We start from the raw sequence: 7,141 nt of genomic DNA, 5'->3' as shown, positions 1-7,141 counted from the left end.
TGACAGCCAATGGATATACTATAGTGTGTCTTGCTATGTGTACTAACTTTGTCATTGAATGTGGCACAGTTGCTCTCTGTCTGTCTGTCTGTCTGTCTGTCTGTCTCTATCTATCTCAGTGACAGCCAATGGATATACTATAGTGTGTCTTGCTATGTGTACTAACTTTGTCATTGAATGTGGCACAGTTGCTCTCTGTCTCTCTCTCTCTCTCTCTCTCTCTCAGTGACAGCCAATGGATATACTATAGTGTGTCTTGCTATGTGTACTAACTTAGTCATTGAATGTGGCACAGTTGCTCTCTCTCTCTCTCTCTCTCTCTCTCTTGTTATATGAGATAACTTTTCCCCCACCACCACCACCACACTGTCAATACACGTGACACGGTTATCCTATCTCACTCACTCACTCGCTTTTATCATTTGCTCACTTTTTCCTGTTACTCTCTCTCTCTCTCTTTCTTTCCCCCACAAACTTCCTCCTCTTTCTTTCTCATTCTCTTTCCCTGCCTCTCTTTTCTGTTTTTTTTTTTATATATCATCGTCCATTCTCCTTCCCTCTTTTATTTCACTTTCTTCTTGTTCTTCCTCTTCTTCTCTTTCTATATCTGTCTGTCTGTCTGTCTGCCCCCCTCTCTCTCTCTCAACTCCTTTCCCCTTTTCTCCACTCTTCTCTCCACTCTTCCCTCCTCTCTCGTGTCTTATCTTCTCTTGTCTTCACCTACCGTACCCACCTCCTCCTCCTTCTCCTACACCTCTTTCTCCTCCATCTCCCCCTTCTTCTCCTCTTCCTCCTCCTCCTCCTCCTCCTCGCTCTTCTATCCCCCACTCCTCTTTGCATCTGTATTCCATTTTCCCTCCACTTCAAGATTTTTCTGGAACCTCTCTCTCTCTCTCTCTCTCTCTCTCTCCTATTGATATCACATCGGCAAATGCTTTTCTGAATTCTCTAGCTGTATTCTTCCCCTTAAGTCAGGCAAGCAGCACCCGTCTGGCAACACACTATCGCCCCAATCCTATCCACCTCTCTAAAACAAGTCAACTTTGGAACTGTCATCCTATGTCTGTCCTTCCCTCTGCCTATGACCTCCAGTATTTTAAACATTGTGCGTCCAGGCATCTTGAAAAGAAGGAGTCTTTATTCTGGCTACTTTTTTTTTTCCCCTTTTTTCCGGGTAACAGCATTTTAGTGAACTTCCAGCTTTTGGTTCTGAAACACACACACACACACACACACACACACACACACCGCTCGCTGGTGCAGTGGTAACGTTCCCGCTTGCCAACTGGTGGACGGGGGTTCGCGCCTCGCTCAGGTTGCGAATAGTTTCACTGACGAAGTGGGTGGTTACTGTCCCCCTTAAGCAAGGGGACGTGTGTGTGTGTGTGTGTGTGAAGGTCACAGCCTTGCCCTTAGATCGGACTATATGAGCTCTCAGCTCCCTTCCGGGAGGGTAAAAGCTGACGATCACGACCATCAAGTGATCCTGACCGACCCGGTGAATTACACACAGGCAAACGCGTGCGAACACTCAAACACAAATACATACACATATTCACATCTATTTATCTATCTATCCATCTATCCATAAGTGTCTTTTTACTTGTGTATCTGTTATCTGTGTATCTATCTCTCGACGGTATCTATCTGTCTGTCTATCCAGTTAAGCATAGCCAATTCGGCCAACGTACTGCGTCATATGTAATTGATTTCCCTGACGCCATGACAAATGGTTCCACTCGTATATTGTAGCTCTCTCTCTCTCTCTCTCTCTCTCTATTAAACAATGGAAGTGAGATATGACCAACCTTCCTACTGCCAATGACTTTCTACACACACACACTCACACACACACACACACACACACACACACACACACACACACAGAGTCGAAGAAAATCATTAGCAAAGTACCAAGACAGCAATTATTTCAAGCACAGAATGAAGAAAAAAAAAAAAGATTGATAAACAGGACGGGACTGAATGATAGAGACAAAAAGATGAGCGAACCAAAAAGCAAATATAAGCAACATACAGAGCTGCCTGGATCACCACTCACCGTGTTTCACCTCTTCTCATCAGATTTCGTACAATGCATAACGGGGATTTGGAGACGGGGGAGGGGGGGTACTGGACACACCGGTAAATCTGTCTGTTCGTCTGTTAATCCACCTGTTTGTTTACCAGCCGGTATATGTATCCCTAGAGCATAAATTAATGAAACGCGATTGTGTAAAAATGAGAAATATATAACTACGATGAAAAAAAAAAATGATACGGTAATTAATAAAGCAAAAATGAAAAGACTGGTGAAAAAATATCCGCAATAAATGGAATATGGAACAGTGAGCAGCTTCCATGAATTACTAATGACTTTCCATCATAACTCTGTGCAGGAAAATTTATATTACAGTTATATTTTACGAAAGGAACTAAAGATCAGAAAATCAGAGAATGTCATTCAGTGTAGGACTGAATTTTATTATCTATACAAAGAATCTGAGAGAGAGAGAGAGAGAGAGAGAGAGAGAGAGAGAGCACTGTATGAATAAGCTAAAGTGAATGCTCAATACCCCATTCAGTTTAGGCTATTCATAAAAGGTTCACAGAAATATGTGTAGATAGATAGACAGATATGTAAATAGACGGGAAAATGGACGGACAGACAGATGTAGGGATGGATAGATACATAAACAGGCAGGTAGTCATATAGGTAGATAGACAGATAGATAGATAAAGTAGGTAGACAGATACGTATGTAGGCAGACAGACAGGTAGATAATTAGACAGACAGATAGATACAGACAGATAGATAGATAGACAGGTAGATGGATAGTTAAGTACCGTAAATGTCAAGGGCAATGAATACAGTGACATTTGTACATAACTATGCTATATATAACACTGTCATGGGAAAAGGTTATGATAGATAAATAGATAGATAAATAGACAGACAAGCTGGCAGATACATAGACAGACAGACAGAAGAATAGACAGACAGACGAGATAGACAGATAGATGAATAGATACAGATATAGATAGAGGGATAAAAGAATAAAGACATACATAGACAGGTAGGAAGATCGACAGATAGCCTGGAGATAGATAGACATGGATAGACAGATACATACATAAATAGACAGGTAGGCTAGACAGACTAACTGATGGACGAAGGTTGGTAGATCGACATAATAGCGTAGAATAGACAGATACACACAGATAGACAGACAGATAGATAGACAGCTGGATAACTCTAGCACTGACATTGCACACGTATATTGCACACTTCGCTTCAGGGTGGAGAGAGAGAGAGAGAGAGAGAGAGAGAGAGAGAGAGAGAGAGAGAGAGAGAGAGAGAGAGAGAGAGAGAGATGCCAAAATTAGTAATACGGTACTCAAAAGCTCCATATTCTCATCGCTGCAGGAGGCTCCCTATCACCTCTTCCATAGCGATTTAATTTTGGGGTATGGTTGGATATGATACTTTTTTACTTTATTTATACAGAGTACGGCGATATTGCAAGGATTTGTACAACAGGACAGTAAGGCGTAATGAACAAAATAAATCGCTTAAGAAGAGGCGTTAGGGAACTTCCTTAACCAACGTGAATAACCAACACTTCTAAATATAAACTAATGTGGTCACCCCTTCCAGGACTGAGGCGTCTGGCTATTGACATACAGAAAGGTAGATGGATAGACAGATAGATTAAATGTGAGTCTCTTACATGGCTTAAATCATCTGGCATTATAAGGCAATACATACTAGAGCTGTAGATAGTGCTCTCTCTCTCTCTCTCTCTATTATGAAGGCGTGAGAGTTATTGTTATAATACAAACGTCAGGATACAACAAATGCTTCGAGATGGGTCGTTATTTGAGCGATTTTTTGACTCAAAGGTTATGAAAAATGGAAATATCCACGTGTACAGTATTCATTTATAGCAAAGAAAGTTTAACAGATCATGCTGCAGATCAAGCTGAAATTTAAATGTCTTGTGGCGAATTTGTTAGTGATGATGGCAACACCGCAAATACGATGTTGACTGTTGAAGTTCAGTCAGTCTGCTGGAAAGTGTGGAAGTGGTGGGGGCTGCCGGAGATTTTGAATCCACAAGTGAAATTTCAATGTTTGTCAAGGTTGGTAGAATATTAATTAGTTAGAAATTATAGACATAACACACAGGACAAGCTTAAACTGTAATGTGCAAAGTAAATCGACGACAGAGATGCTAGGAATGCTGTGCCACCTACCGGTATCCTCGTTCACAGCACCACGAAAAGTAGTCATATTTACCTAACTCGGTACCACTTAACATACGTTCAGTTATAATACTAATACATATAAATGGAATAAAATGTACAGTAACACTAATGTCTTCAGTAATTGGTAGGCGAAATATACAGTGGCGCTGATGTAATATGGCGATTTATACATTACTGACTACTACTGCTGCTACTGCTAAAGTAGTAGTAATAGTAACTTAATATTCTTAGGTTACTCAGACCCCATTATTTTACCCAATAACAGCAACAGTTCATATATACAAAGCCCGTTAATAATACTCTACACTCACCAGTTTCAAGTCTGATGTGATGCCCAATAATGTAGTTTCAGTTTGAGGAAGCTTACATATCACGTCAGATTTTTCCTGTTAAGCGTTAATAATATTTTTTCTGGGCATCATAATGTACTTCTAGGGTTCAGAAAATAAGTAACACTGATTATACAAAGCTCTGATTATTTCCGACACCAATACAATTTCTCAAGGAATAAAATACGAGTTAAAAGTCCACGTTTGATTTTAGGCATTGCACTTCATTTTCCTCCAATAATGCGCAAAATGACATCTTTAGAGTGGCACAGAGTACGTCCAGAGTTTAAAAAATACAATTTGCTGATTATATGAATAAAGTTCTGGTACAGTGTTTCTGGCACCAATTACAATTTCTCGATTGATAAACATGTAACAGTTCAAGTTTTATTTCACTGATATTTCCCCAAATTAAGCGTTAACAAGGTTCCGAAGCGCTAAAAATACGTTCAAGGTTCAGGAATACGTTAGAACTATTACATAACGCACCAGTACAATTTTTCCCTGATTAATTCAAATGTTTTCGAAAGCTGAACACGATTAAAATGTCCACAATACTGAGCTATTTCACGTCATATTTCCCCACTCACACGTTAACTTATGTCTTCCTTAGCACCGTAAAGTACTTACATATTTCAAAAGTATGTTAGGCTGTTCACATAAAGTCTGGTACAGCATTTCAAGCACTGTTTACGACTTTTCGAGGGGTAAACACAAATTCAACGTCCACTCGTTTGACATATTGACACTGAATCACTGATGCCAGATCGGTATAGTATCCACATCTTCAACTTTCCTATATTGCTTCCTTCATGTAATCTTTATTTTTTTCTGAAGCTTGATATAACAATGCAGCATAAATATTAAAGCTTAGGGATATTATCCTCACAGCGAGCTACAACGTGATATTAGAGGCCACTTAATTGTAGAATTTTCTTCCAGGAATTGGCAAGACATCTCTTCAAGCGCGTTTGCATAACTCCAAAACAAACATAGCGTGAAATTTCTCGACGATTTTTGCATATTGGTGGGAACAGCGTTAGTACTCAGACTGACAACAGACGATTTTATTTAGCTGAGAGCCTAGGAGTGTTACTGCCGGTGTTACGTGGTGAGTTGTCCCCCCGTGGTGATTTGTCTGCTGGGTTTGGTGACAATGAACGGGAATTCAGTAGACATCTGACAGCAGCAAAATTGTTGTCCTGAAAATATTACCATGCTGTGTGCACCCTAACCTAACCTAAGGAAACCCAGCCCAACCTAATCTTACCCAACTCATAACCTAACCTAACCCAACCCATAACCCTACTCAGCCCAGCCTAACCTAATCCAAATCTAGGCAAAAAATGGGGAAGGGACATCTGACCACGGCTCAAAATTTATCAGTTTCCGCGCGTGTGTACCTTGCCCAGGCGACAACTCACCAAGTTACATCAATGACCCTGCCATGATCGGAACAGCTCCAGTGTTTTATTCAAGCAAGAGCCAGAACATGACTCCATATTTGCCTGGACCTCGCATACGGTAAGTTTTCATAATAAACTGATAGCCTGTATATTTATTTATTTTCCATAAACTAATATTGGATTTCATTGCACTGGTTATGATGCAGTGATTGCGCATTTTATTTACTATTTTTTACTCACTAGGGTAGAGTTATTTTAGATTGATACATTTAAATGAAAGTGAGGGCGGTGTGACTTGGAGATAGAGCAACCTGATAGTGGTGAACAGGGTAGCGTTTCGTTTATGGCCACCTCTTCCAGTATTACGGCGTTTGACTGCAGGCAGGTTAATGTATGATGCATTTCCGTGGCCGTTTTATTTGTGTAGTGTGGTGTATATTGAAATGTATGTGCTTAATAGTATTATGGCGCCGTTTTTATTCTCTTTGGTCCAGTTGCGTCTTATTGCGCTTATTTTTTTGTTTCCAGACGGTTTCCTTCAGCGTAGGGGTTAATGAAAGCTGTATATAACCCCTCAAGTTGCGAAAGCCTCGAATAAGCTGAATAAAATCGTCTGGAGATGAATACAATGAAAAAACCGACATCGGCCAGCGGCCATACCACGTTGAGTACACCGCTTCCCGTCCGATCAGCGAAGTTAAGCAACGTTGGGTCTGGTTAGTACTTGGATGGGTGACCGCCTGGGAACACCAGATGCTGTTGGCATCCCTACGTGTCAAGTGGGGTTGGTGGAGGATTAGTGCCCCTCCCTGTAAAACAATTGACTCTAAGCCCTTGGTCACCCCGTTTGGGATACATGGCGTCTGGCAATGGATGGATGGATGATGGATGGATGGTATTGAAGAAACCATTTGCAAAATAATATAGGGAGAAGTCAAAAAGTCCTCAAGTATTTTTATGTTGCTAGATGGAATACTTTTGATGGCACTGTTAGCTTTAATAGCTTAAATAAAGGCATGTTAAAGTTATATTTTAATTTATGTTTTACTGTTGATTAAAAAGGGAAAGAGGAAAGAATGCAAGGAGGAGAATAAGGGAGAAAAGAATGAAAAAAGGAGGGGAAGAGGGGAGGAAGGAAGG

General features: G+C 40.5%; 1 non-coding gene across 1 annotated transcript; it reads left to right on the top strand.

Annotated features, from left to right (window-relative positions):
- Positions 1 to 6,647: 6,647 nt before the first annotated feature.
- Positions 6,648 to 6,766, top strand: LOC145395354 (5S ribosomal RNA). Its single transcript, XR_013896596.1, has one exon. It is a non-coding gene; the product is annotated as a 5S ribosomal RNA (ribosomal RNA).
- The last annotated feature ends 375 nt before the right edge of the window (positions 6,767 to 7,141 follow it).

The sequence above is a fragment of the Coenobita brevimanus genome, chromosome 30 (assembly GCF_032717465.1).
Source record: "Coenobita brevimanus isolate Jiangsu-jjx chromosome 30, ASM3271746v2, whole genome shotgun sequence".
Lineage (NCBI taxonomy): Eukaryota > Metazoa > Arthropoda > Malacostraca > Decapoda > Coenobitidae > Coenobita > Coenobita brevimanus.
The sequence above is the reverse complement of the archived record's forward strand: the minus strand, read 5'-3'. Positions and strand labels throughout refer to the sequence as shown.